This window comes from Haliotis rufescens, unplaced genomic scaffold (assembly GCF_023055435.1).
Source record: "Haliotis rufescens isolate VD_foot unplaced genomic scaffold, xgHalRufe1.0.p SCAF_8, whole genome shotgun sequence".
Taxonomy (NCBI): domain Eukaryota; kingdom Metazoa; phylum Mollusca; class Gastropoda; order Lepetellida; family Haliotidae; genus Haliotis; species Haliotis rufescens.
In genome coordinates this window covers 28,435,255-28,448,796 of record NW_025964372.1, presented here as the reverse complement: position 1 = coordinate 28,448,796, position 13,542 = coordinate 28,435,255, and positions in this window count along the sequence as shown.

Genomic DNA, 13,542 nt, shown 5'->3' with positions numbered 1-13,542 from the left:
ATAAATACACTTCAATTTGTTCCAATAACCAGAGAAGTTGATAGGCAAGCGTTCGTGATCTGCCTAGATCTGATGATTTTTATCTAAGTTTTTTTCTTACTCTCATCTGATATCAGCTGTTCTCAGTACATGCGATCAATCAGGTATGTGTTTTCCAGTGTAATGTCTTTAATTATGGGCCATCTGGCCCTGATCTCAATTTGTGCTATATGGGCAGAGTTTGCAGTTTCTTTAAGATATCCTCATACAGTTTTATCCCTTGCTTGTAAAACGTTCACAATCTGGAGTAAAAGGTTTTCGTATGGTCACTTGACTTTGTTGTCCTGTCAGACGCTCTCTGACAAGGACCGTGCATGTACGATTGAGAATCTTCTGCTGCCATCTCGTTCTCCTGACAAAGTTGTATCCAAAGCCCTTACTGAAGCGTGTCAACATTTAACTACAATAACACCTTGTTGTTCAATATTCCATCATTATCTCCACATCAAAATAAGTTAGTCAAACAATTGGTTGGTAGCAATGATCCACGCTTTCGAAATACGATGATATGCAATCAATCAGAGCACTCATTCTGTTCACAAGATCCTCAGTTTAGTCATCTCTGAATGATGCTGAGGACCTTTTCTTACAGTGAGTGAGTGAGTGAGTGAGTGAGTGAGTGAGTGAGTGAGTGAGTGAGTGAGTGAGTGAGTGAGTGAGTGAGTGAGTGAGTGAGTGAGTGAGTTAAACAGTTTGTCCAAATGTACCATATATATCGGTTATATTACGATAGGCGTTAATCGCTTTAGTGAAACTCACAAGCGCGAGATCATAATCGGGACGAGGGGCCTTCGGGTAGCCTAGTGGTCAAAGCGTTCGATCGTCACGCCGAAGACCCGGGTTCGATTCCCGATATAGGTACAATGTGTGACGCCCATTTCTGGTGTCCCCCGATGTGACATTGCTGGAATATTGGAATCGTAAAATTATACTCACTCACTAATCGGGACGAATACGACGTTAGAGGCGTTAGTAAGGTGCCTCAAGTTGAAGTGTGATCTGCATATACAATCGTGACTGGAGAGACACAAGCAGGTTCGTGTCTTAAACACTCAACACTGCACTTTGTTGTCAAGTATTCAATATTTCTGAATAAACAGGCGCACTGTTATTACATCATGCCAGTGTGATCCTGGTTTTGTTTGTTTCTTGTTGAACCACTTTGAGAGAGGTTATAACAATGGTGCCTACATACCTGTACACATAGTGCGCCACTTTACGCTACGTGATACAACGTCAACATACCTGTACACATACAAAGAAATTGTAGGCTAGGAGATATTACGGCAGTGCCTAAATACCTGCACACAAACTAAACCACTTCTGGCTAGATGAGACCGCCTCCGTGGTCTAGTGGTAGAGCGTCCGCCAGGAGAGCGGAAGGTCCGGGGTTCGATCCCCGACAGCGTCATACCAAAAGACGTTACCCTGTTGTTACCCTGTCTGGCGCTCGGCATTAAGGGGCTAAAACAACGACTGGTCGACTCGGAGTCAGTATACTGTGTCTGAGTGGGGTATTCATGTTAACCTGTGGCATGGTATCTCAGTGAGCTAGCACTATAAATCGGCATCAGTCCGGACTAGTACAAGCAGCCACACACACACACACACACACACACACACACACACACACACACACACACACACACACACACACACACACACACACGTCGCTATATAAGTGCAATAATCTTGGACGCCATTTCACCTCACCCCTGGCTAGATGATACAACAAGGCTTACATACCTAAACACATAGTGAACCATTTTAAGCTAGAATTTGATTTAATCTGCAATATATATTCAGCTACATGACGGCGGTCTGTAAATAATAAAATGTGGACCAGACAGTCCAGTGACTGATATCACGATATACGCAATTGGGGTGCGATGACATGAATCAACCAGGTCAGCGAGTCTGTCTACCCGATCCCGTTCGTCGCGTCTTACAACACGCCAAGTCACTTCTTACGGCACGAATGGGCTGCTGAAGACCTATTCTCTGTCCGGATCTTCACGGGTACGTGACCCTGGTCGTGATAACAGCAGTATCACTTCACTATGACGTTAGGTGATAAGAGTAGTATGTCAGGCTAAGGGTATTACAGAAGTCTTGTCGTTTTGCAAGCATTAAATAAGAAGATACTGACAAGATACTTTGTCAAGAATGAACACATTTGTTACCTTCTCATAGTTGTGTGTTGAAGAACATGTTTTTGCGTTTCTCTGTCTCCTGGTACATATTATTAAAATCTAAGGCTACATATCATACAGTTTATGTCGGATACTGCACTAATTTATCCTTGATTAAGTCTGGTTGACAGAAATGTAATACCTTCGATTGACTCCGATCACTTAATTTCATAATAATCGAACGCTTCTAGTGTCTGTTATTTTTTTTGTAACAATGTCAACAGTTAAATTTAAGGTGAGGTGAAATGGAGTTTAACATCGCGTTTAAGAACGTATTTCACTTATGAAATACCAGTTCGCGGTTTAACATGGACACTCCACTCAGGCACAGTGTACTAAGCCCTAGAGGATTAGCTATTGCCTAAACCCTTCAGGGACTGGGGACCGACCATTTGCTCACTTGATTCATCCATTTATCTCAAGGTCGGGGGTTCTGTCCACTACAAAAGCTAAGCGCTCGGCATTAAGGGACCGACCATTTTGTAAAAATATATTTAGGCTTATAATTTTAACTAAAAATTTATCTGGTTTTGCAGCTGGAGCTAAAAAATATGTGTAGTCTCCTGTAAGTTCCAAATATGGACAGTGTACAACCAACAAGCTTTATAAAAAAAACCCGACCATTATCAAATTTAAATAAACCTGAAAAATGGTTCACAATGTTGTCACCATAAGCATACTGAAAAGAAAAAATTCGAATTTACTCATACCTGAAATCGAACTCGCTCATCTGCGAAATAAAGTCACCAGACCACACACATCTTGTTTGTGACGACGAGGGGTGTTGAAATATATCTGCTGTGTCGCTCATGTATAAATCAGATAGCTTTGCAACGTTCCATGTCACTGGGGACAGACGTTATTCCCCGAAGGCAGATTCCGTCGTGGTGCGGATGAAGGATGTATCAGTTGAACAAGAATTTGCGCAGGATTCCGGATCATATATTGACAGTGTGAAATCGTTATTCCTCACTACAGCAACGCCTGTACATTTCGTGTATTCGTGTCTATGTGATGCGGTCGCTGGTATAGACAATTCTTATTAACACACAATAAACAATTGGATTAAACAAGTCATGTCATGGCTGTATGTGTGTGTGTACGTGTGTGTGTGTGTGTGTGTGTGTGTGTGTGTGTGTGTGTGTGTGTGTGTGTGTGTGTGTGTGTGTGTGTGTGTGTGTGTGTACATGTGTGTGTGTGTGAGAGAGAGAGAGAGGGAGAGGGAGAGAGATGGGAGAGAGAAACATTGAAACGTAATCAGGGCATTGACGCGTTGAGAATGATTTTATCTACGCAACATTTCAGTAATTACACGGTTAACCAGCTTGGTGTGTGTGTGTGTGTGGTGGGTGGGGGGTGGTAAGTGGTGAAGCTGTGAGGGTCTAAGGGTGTTTACCATGATACGGTCAGTAGATACGGTACTGACATATCTACGAGCTTAAGCAGAGACGTCAGGATCCTGGCAGCTCAGGGAAGTGACTCAGAGAATCAGCGTCGGAATGTCAAAATGTCAGCGCGTCAGAGTCAGAGCACCTGTGTCATGTCTGAACGTCAGAGCATGAGAGCGCCGGAATGTCATAGCAACAAAATATCAGATGACCTGAATGTTAGAGCGCTCGTCGGAGCGTCATAGGAGAAAATAACAAAATACGAATTACAACGAAATGTGTCCTTCATGCACATGGGAACACTGACTCATGTTTATCCCCATAGAACGACCAACCTGGAAAGTGAATATGTTGATACTAACGCACGAGTCCCTTTAACTTTGTCTCTCTCTAAAGTGAAGGATCTGCCTAGGAAACTGCACACTACATAAAAATGTTGATACTACCGCACGAGCCCCTTGAACTTAACTGAGGGCCAAAAGAAACGTTACCAACATTAACTGATTTGCCACTTTGAAACAAAGATGCCAACCTGTTCAAAAACAGTAAAGAACACATCTCACGAATACAGCCTTCATGTTCTCTGTCGTTCTTTGCACGTGCTTTGCGGATTTTGGGAGATATTGGTGTTTGTCAGCAATTTTTTAAAACATTCTTTCCCAAATTATCGTGCAATTTCCGCGTATAAATTACGCACGGATCTGTTCCCTATCATTGGTTGCGATGATTAACACCAACGAACATGCCAAGACTGACCGCTGTCCAGAGGGAGAGAGCCATAGGTATGCTGCAGACGGGAGCCACACGGAGAGCGGTTGCCATTAACATGAACTGCTCCAAGATGACCATTACCAGACTGGTCGCACGTCTCCGACAGACTGGCAAAACCGCAGACAGACCACGGAGTGGCAGACCAAAGGTCACGACCCCGCAGGATGACCGCTTTTTACGGGTACTTTATCTGAGGAACATATTTCTTACTGTGACGTCATCAGCTGCCAACAGCTTAGGACATCCGGTCAGCAAACAAACAGTGACCAGACGACTACGACATTATGGTCTCCGGGCTTATCGCCCTTTGAAGGGCATGACCTTGACCCGTCAACATCGACGTGCCAGATTGACGTGGTGCAGGCAAACTCAGCGATGGCAACAAAGGGAATGGCGTCGAGTGCTGTTTAGTGACGAGAGCATGTTCCAACTCTTCAAACCTGATGGGAGGACGCGAGTTTATCGACGACGTGGTGAACGTACGGCTCCTTGTTGTGTCAAGGAGGTGGAACCTTACGGGGGCGGAAGTGTGATGGTCTGGGGCGGCATTTGTGGGGACGAGAAGACGGAACTTGTCATCATCGAAGGCAATCTGACAGCACACCGCTACATTGACAATATCTTACGGCCAGTGGTTCTTCCTTTCATCCAGCGTCAACAACGGACGGTGTTCACCCCAAGATAACGCCACACCCCATAAAGCCCGTATTACTAGAGACTTCCTCAACGCCAACAACGTGACTGTCGATCACCAGATCTGTCACCCATAAAACGTCTATGGGACCAGCTAGGGTGTCATCTTCGGAAACGTCAACATCCTCCCTTCACGAGACAAGCATTGATCGTTGCCCTCCGTGAGTGAGTGAGTGAGTTAATGCTTTACGTCACATCGGCAATATTCCAGCCATATCGTGACGAAAAATGTGACAATTTGAATACATACATTTTTAACTAAATTAAAACCTGTCATCGATGGACAGTAAAATTATGCCCTCCGTGAGGAATGGAATCGGATACCTGCAGTCGATATGAGGACGCTTGTCTACTCAGTTCGACGCCGCATTCGAAGATGCATTGCCGCTCATGGAGGTCATATCCCGTATTGAACGGTCTGGGCCGTCGTCATCTTAAAGTTGTAACCAATGTTGTTGATCGAATACCGGACGAATGACCCCTTGTCAAGAAATGTCCCTGTTGGAGATCAAGGACTTTGTTGTTGAATTAGTAAATTCGCATTTTACTGTTCTGAATGATGAATGTCTACAATACAATTGTTATTGCTGCTTCAAATTGTGTTGATCATATTTTATCCTAGAAATGTCGTTGGTAACGTTTCTTTTGGCCGCCAGTTTATAACGTGTGTAAACAGAATGTTGAGCATCGAATGTCTTTGTTGGAGATAAATATTACATGGTACTTCATTACGTAAAGACACCAGCGCTACAATACAAGGTTGATCACAAAGGAAACACAAATGAGAAGATCGGTATACGATAATTTTTTTATTGAAGAACAACAAACAATGGAACATTAAAAAAAATAATTGACATTAAACTTTGATAGACATTAAGAGTTTAGTGGACCAGCAGAAAGCAACAAGGTGAATTATGTTTTATTCATTGGTCTCTGAAGCTAAAGATCAAAACACGTGTGCTTACTTAAAAAAGGGAATGAGTATGGTTTTACGCAGCCTTTTAGCATTGTTCCTGCTATATGGGGACAGGAAACACAAAAAATTGGGTTTCACACATTGTACCCATGTAAAGGATTGAACCCAGGCCTTCGGCATGACGTCTGAACACAGTAGCCACCAGATTACCGTACCCTTTTAAAAATAATGTACGCTATCGTATGAATAACAAATTGCTTAACGTAAGAAATGTTACAGCTCGGATAACCCTTTCTTAGTAAAGTACAAATTCTAGTTCTTTATTGGGTCGAGTCCTAACCGGGATTTGAAATTAATACGAAATACAAATATCGTATTAGCACGTGGTAATACATTTGAAACACAAAGTTGACAGAAATGTCTTTCCTCACACAAAAAAAGAAAATTCTTACGGCGTCACAGTTGCTATGCTATGATGTCACAGTTAATGAACCAAGTTTAATACAAATCGTCATCCCGGAACCAAATGGTTCTATGTCCACATCTGGCCAAAAGTGATTTTTTTTGCATTTGTTTTTTTCATTTGGATCTTTTTCTATCATTCTTCTAAATTTCTTGCAGCCCGGATTGCTTGAAAGTCCTTTTTAACAGCGTGTGTCAATGGTTCTTCTGACTCGCTTAACTCAATGTAGTGCAAATTCTGGCTTGGTAACTGAACCGTAGTCACGGATGACTTGAGGCGGGATCGGCTGATCAAAGTTAAGTTGTGCTGGACGTACATGTTTGGGACTGGAACATGACTTCGACGCATCTGATTGGGCACAGCAGAGGTTACGTGATAATGAATGAAGAAGGAATACGCAGGGACCTAAATTTTACTTTGAGACAACCGTAAGTTCAACAGATCAAAGTTCGACACAAGGGTGATTGACTGTATTTGTCAAAATTGTGCATGGTTTATAATAAAGGTATGATTAAGAATCTCAAAACAAATGTCCGACATTCTTTGGAACTCTTACATTAAACTAACATTTTTCTGTAAATGAGAAGAGGGGTTATACTCGTATTTGCTTTAAAAGCAATCAATTCATATCATCATTTGTTTGTTTTACATGAAAAAAAATATACAGTGTCCGTTACGTTAATATCATATAACACTTCAAAATGTAAAATGTTAATTATTCTAACAATGTAAAAGTGGAGATAGGACATTCTCGTTTTCAGACGAGGAAATGTGTTGCCAAAAAAACGGTCGTCTATAATATAATCATTTGGGTTAGTTTTGAACCAAGCGCACTTTCTTAGCAATTTACCAATCAGGAAAGCAATGGCTCCCCGTTAAGTCCCACACTAGCGATATCTCCCGTATGTGTCAATATTGATAAATACAAGAGGAGCCGATCTCCGATGACAAAAACTGCGTCTTATATTTCTATGTTCTCCATCGTACAAACGACCTCGTTTCATCGGGGAAAATATGCAAACATGATCCAAGAAGTTCTCAACACGAACATCGAAGAAGCAGATTTAGATACGTTCAAAGTTGGAATTGCCCTTGACTACAGAGGATGATCCCCTTTTGAAGATTGTAATTTATTAGCGATTCTCGAATTATCCGTAGTTCGAGACATGTGCAGTGCAACAATGAGACCTGAATACAGGATCCTGCAAGGACCGTAAGCTAAATTCGTTTAAAACAATATGTCGAGTTACGAGGTGTCATTGAATATGACTGCGGGAACATTGAAATAGGGTTTGACACTACCTAACGTCCTCCCAATTGCAGCCAACGGCAACGGTGTATTCCAGCAGGACAAAGCTCGACCGCATTCAGCATGAATCACAAGAGCCTGTCTACACAACAATAACTTCAATCTCAGAAAATTCACGACATTCACTTGCCTCAAATTCAAACATGTATTGATTAATAAAGAGGATAAACAATAATGGGCTCAACAAACAACCCTGTCTCATACCACAAGAGGTGTTAAAAACATCCGATCTGCTATTACTTATCTTCACACATGCAGAAACATTTTTATACATATTTTCAGTAACTGTATACATTTTACCATGAACACCTTTTTGAACAAGTACATACAACATCTTCTTTCTATCAACAAAATCAAACGCCTTTCTGAAATCTATAATGGCGGTATAACAGCAATATTTTGGTTTTCTTAAATACTTTATCCACAATGTCTGCAAAACATAAAAATTATCAGTTGTTGAATGATAATCTCTAACCGGCACGCCGTGATATATCTGGAATACTGTTAAAAGCGGCGTTAAACCCAACCCACCCACTCACCCACCTCTAACCGGGAACACTGACATAGGGTTCGACACTACTCGTACATGTACATGTATGAGGAGCGCTTTATCGGGAAGAGGACCATAATCACATCTAAGTAAATCTGAAAAGTCGGTCACAATGGTGTCACCATGTGGCACACCGGGAAGAACTTTTACAAATTTACTCTTACATGATATTTGAACTCGCTCATCAGCGAGAGACAGCCACCCAACCTCACAAATCATGGCTGTGGCGCATAATGGCGTGGAAATATATTTCCAGTGTCATCCACGTATATCACCAAAAGCTTAGCGCTCGGCATTGGGAACCGATCATTTTGTAAAAATATATTTAGGCTTATAATTTTAACTAAAAATGTATCTGGTTTTGCAGCTGGTTCTTATACTGAACCGCAAAAGAAACGTCACCCCAAGTAACATTGCATGTAAAGTTGTCATTTAAATATCTAGGTAGTTTTTGTCAAAGTTTCTAAAATTTAACATTACCTTGTCCGGAAAAATAAAATTTGTTGATAAAAAACAAAGCAGATGACAATAAGACCGATCGTCCCAAACGCATCACAGCAACGGCCATGGTAACCCGATGCACTTGAGTTCCGTGCAAATTGAAATGCACATGCGTTCCCCCATTTTTGCCCTATAAAAATCCACCCAGATCCGACTCCCAAACAACCAGTCAATATTCACGGCAGAACTAATGGGCATGGTCTCAGCCCTCCATAATCAAGAATCCAAAAACCACAAAAAAATCCTAATACTTACCGACTCCCTAAGTGGACTGCAAGCCCTCCAAAACAAAAATACCAAAAACCGACCTAAATTAATAAATCAAATACTTAAAAGCTCCAACGACCTAACTAAGGCAGGCAAACAAATAACCTTCTTGTGGATACCCGCCCACGTAGGAATATACGGTAATGAAAACGCCGATAAAGCAGCTAAACTATCCCTCAAAATCCCAGAAATAAGCTTAAACTTACCCATCTCAAAATCAGAAATTAAAAGTGTAAACAAGCAAAAAATCACACAAAAATGGCATAACCTATATCTAAACTCAAATAGCCAAATCAAAAAAGTGCTCAGCAAACCACTAACCAAACCAAAAATTCTCCATCCATCAAAAAAAATCGACAGAGTAATCACTAAACTCCAAACAGGACACACCAACCTAAATAACCACCTAAAAAAAATTAAAAAAACACACTACAGGTAACTGCCCACACTGCAAACAACTAGAAACCCCAGAACACGCACTCATCCACTGCACACACTACCTAACACATCGAACCGCATTACAAACCTACCTCAATCTAAACAAGGCTCTCACTCTAGAAGCAATACTAAACCCACAAAATAAACTAGAAAACTTCAAGGCCTTAGGCGTATTCTTAATCAAAACGGAACTAATAAAACGCATCTAAAAACACAATAATCTACCAAATCAAAATCACATAAACAAACAAACATCCTCCATACCCAGGTCCCTTAGTTCTCCTCCCAAACCCCATCGGCATCTATTCCGAATCTCAAAATTCCCAAATTCTATATAAGCAACCCCTAAACCCCCCTCTTGGGTTGCACAGACCACTTTCGCCCCTTTCGGAAACACAGTAAATGGCCTGGCCGGGCCCGTGTGCGAAATACGCATCAGTCGGAAAGCGCACGTTAAATCTCCAAAGTAAGTAAGTAAGTAAGTAAGTAAGTAAGACCATTCATTCGTTATTGAATTGCTACCAAATGTCAAGATTGACAAGAAATCAGCGACACCAAGCCCTTGGACGATTGCAAGCTAGACTGCCCGGCAAGTAGCCAATGCATTTCAAGTTCACGTAAGGAGCATATACAGGCTCCAGCAACGGTACCAGACCACCAACACTACATATGACCGACCATGTAGTGGAAGACCAAGGGTCATCACCCGACGTCAGGATCGTCAGATTGTGCGACAGCATCTTCAAGATAGCTTTGCTACTGCTGCGAAAACTGCTCGACAGACCATGGGGACACACCAGCGACACAGTGCGGACATCATGCGTCGACGAATGACCGAGCAGACTCCTACACTGTCGCAGGTCACACCAAATACCCATCCTGACACCACGTCATCGCCAGGACCGTCTTCATTGGGCAACACAGCACCAGCATTGGCGCAACCAGCAGTGGAGGAGAGTCCTCTTTTCAGACGAGAGCCGTTACTGTATCTCAACAGCAATTCGGATGCTCGTGTTGTTGATAGAGACTCGTTGGGTGGTCCGAACATCATGGTGTGGGTTGGAATTGGTCTTGCACAGAGTGTTGGCCCTGTGGTGTGAACATCGGTCCAGTGAGAGACAATGGTGTCACAGAAGCTCGGTACATTGATCAAGTCTTGAAACCACATGCCATACCTCATTTGGCACTTCGCCGCAACCAAGAAATTGAGCATGAAAAGGCTCGTGCCCACACTGCGAGAGCAACAAGAGACTTCCTCGAGCGGAATGGCATCAGCGCCATGCAGTGGCCTGCCCTCCGTCCCGATTTAAATCCGATTGAGCACCTGTGGGACGTGATGCAAAGACGGCTGAATGACGTCCAACCAAGCCCGACAACTGCAGCTGAACTGCATCAGGCGTTCCTCAGAGTGTGGGCTCAAGTGCCTATGGCCTTCATTAACCGCCTCATCCATTCCATGTATTGACGTTGCACGGCACTCATCAATGCACATGACGGACACACGAGATACTGACTTGTGATGCCATTTTCTCAGAGACAAGTGTTGTGTTTCACTTTAAGAACATTTGACACTTTTATTTCAACCTTGATGATCAGTTTTGCCAAGTTTCATCTTTTTAATATGTCTCAAAGTATGTTTACAGTGTTAGGACAAATAAGTTTTCTCATATATCTATCCATGGTGACGTTTCTTTTGCGGTTCAGTGTATGTGTAGTCTCCTTTAAAAAAGAAATTCCAATATGATCATTGAACAAAAAACAAGCCTTTAAAAAAACCGATTATCATCACATCTAAATAAACCTGAAAAATGGTTAACAATGTTTTCACCATATGCAAACTGAAAAGAAAATTTACAAATTTAATCATACCTGAAATCGAACTCATCTGCGAGATAAAGTCACCCAACAATACAAACTATGGGTGTGGCGCACAGTGGCGTTGAAATACATTTACTGTGTCGTCCACATACAGTGCAGATATATTTACGACGTTCCATGACGACATCCCCCGGGGACAGATTCCGCCGTGGTGCAGACGAAGGATGTCTCAGCTGAACAAGCTTTTGCGCAGGATTCAGGGTCAGATATGGAAAGTCTGAGATCATTATGCCCATCTACACCAACTCCTGTAAACTGCGTGAATTCGTTTCCATATGATGCGCACGCTGAAATAGATATTTCTTGTTAACACACAATAAACAATCGGACAAAACTCTTAAACCATGTCAAGGCTTAATGGGGAGTGTGGAGCCAAAGTAATTGCGGCTGTAGAGATTTACCACTTTGGACAACCCTACGAGACCGAATATGGTGCTGACAATCATTGAACAGGGCATGGCGGCGTTGGAATATTACTGAGAGAGCTTGACGCCTCTTTGAACGTTATTTAAGTTACATCATAGCGAAAACGCTTGATGTGGCAGGAAAGCCCAAAGTGGTGAAGCTTTGAAGGTGTGTTTACCACGAGCATGATCTACAAACATAATCAGGGCGAACAGTGCCCCAACAATTATGATGAGAGATTTCACCACAAACATGTTCTTGTGTACTTGGTTAAAGGATTGTCATTTGTTCGTTAGTAGGCCTGTCTGATTTTTGCTTCGCAATTAGATAAAGGCGCGAAAAAGCTGTAACTACTCGAAACACTTACATGTAGTAAGAGAGGAAAATATAGGATATTGCTGACCGCGATTCACACCAGTCCACAATATGCTCTACTTTGCAAACATGGAGTGGGACAGACAAACCATAGACTGAAAGCATGAGAAACGATCCACTCAATCGGGGAACTATCACTCACCGAGTCAATTTCGGAGTCAGCCACTGAGTCAGTCAAAATGTCAGTCAATATGTCAGACACCGAGTCAGTTTCGGAGTCAGCCACTGAGTCAGTCGAGATGTAAGTCACGGAGTCAGTCGAGATGTCAGTTACGGAGTCAGTCACTGAGTCAGTTTCGGAGTCAGCCACCGAATCAGTCAAGATGTCAGTTACGGAGTCAGTCAATGAGTCAGTTTCGGGGTCAGCCACCGAATCAGTCAAGATGTCAGTGACGGAGTTAGTCGACGAGTCAGTCAACGAACCAGTCACTGAGTCATTCACCAAGTCAGTCACCGAGTCAATCATGGAGTCAGCAAATGCGTCAGTCACAGAGTCTGACTACTAATTCCAGCTTAGTTGGATCCTACGATATTCTGTTAAACTGATCTTTCTTGCCGATATCTCCACGACTTTTGGGACATAAACTCCATGGGGTATCTATGGCAAAGTAGGCCCCAAGCATTCCATGTTTGTACAGAATCGTCTAAAATGAGTGAACGAGTTTGGTTTTACGTCGCACTTAACAATGTTCCAACAATACCACAGCGGGGAACACCAGAAATGATCTTCATACATTGTACTAACGTGGGGGAACAAACATGGGTATTCGGTTTGAGGTCCGAAGGCTTTAAGCACAAGGTTACCTTACCGCCCCCTGATAACATGAGGACCAGGAGGCCACAATGCTTTATCTGGCATATTGTGGATGGCGTTACCCTGACGGCGTGGTTTGTTCGTCATTATGCTAGCCTCTGGTTTGCCTGGCTCTCACTTGATTTATGAGCAGGCCACTGAGACGTAGTGGCGCATCTCAACCCCGTCACTGCTTCTTTGATGTTGGTATGATGAAGAAGAACTGGTTCTTATGTATAACTTCCTTATTACAACTGAAGCGACATTTCGGCGTAAATTTCCGACCTTTATCGGGCAACTGATGTTGAGGATATACACCAAAACATCACATGTTTGGTAAATATGTTGGTAGTACATGCATAAGAACGCTTCCTTGTTCATTCATCCATTGATTAATATAGAAGACACTCCGTTCTGATGACATGGCCAACAGACCCCAATTAGTTTATGTTTGTCCATAGACCCTATTAAAATCAGCATTCAGTGGACAAAATGTGTGCCCTGTCTGATTGTGTTCGCGTGGCCCGATATAAACAAGTCACACACCATTCACTCTCTATTTAG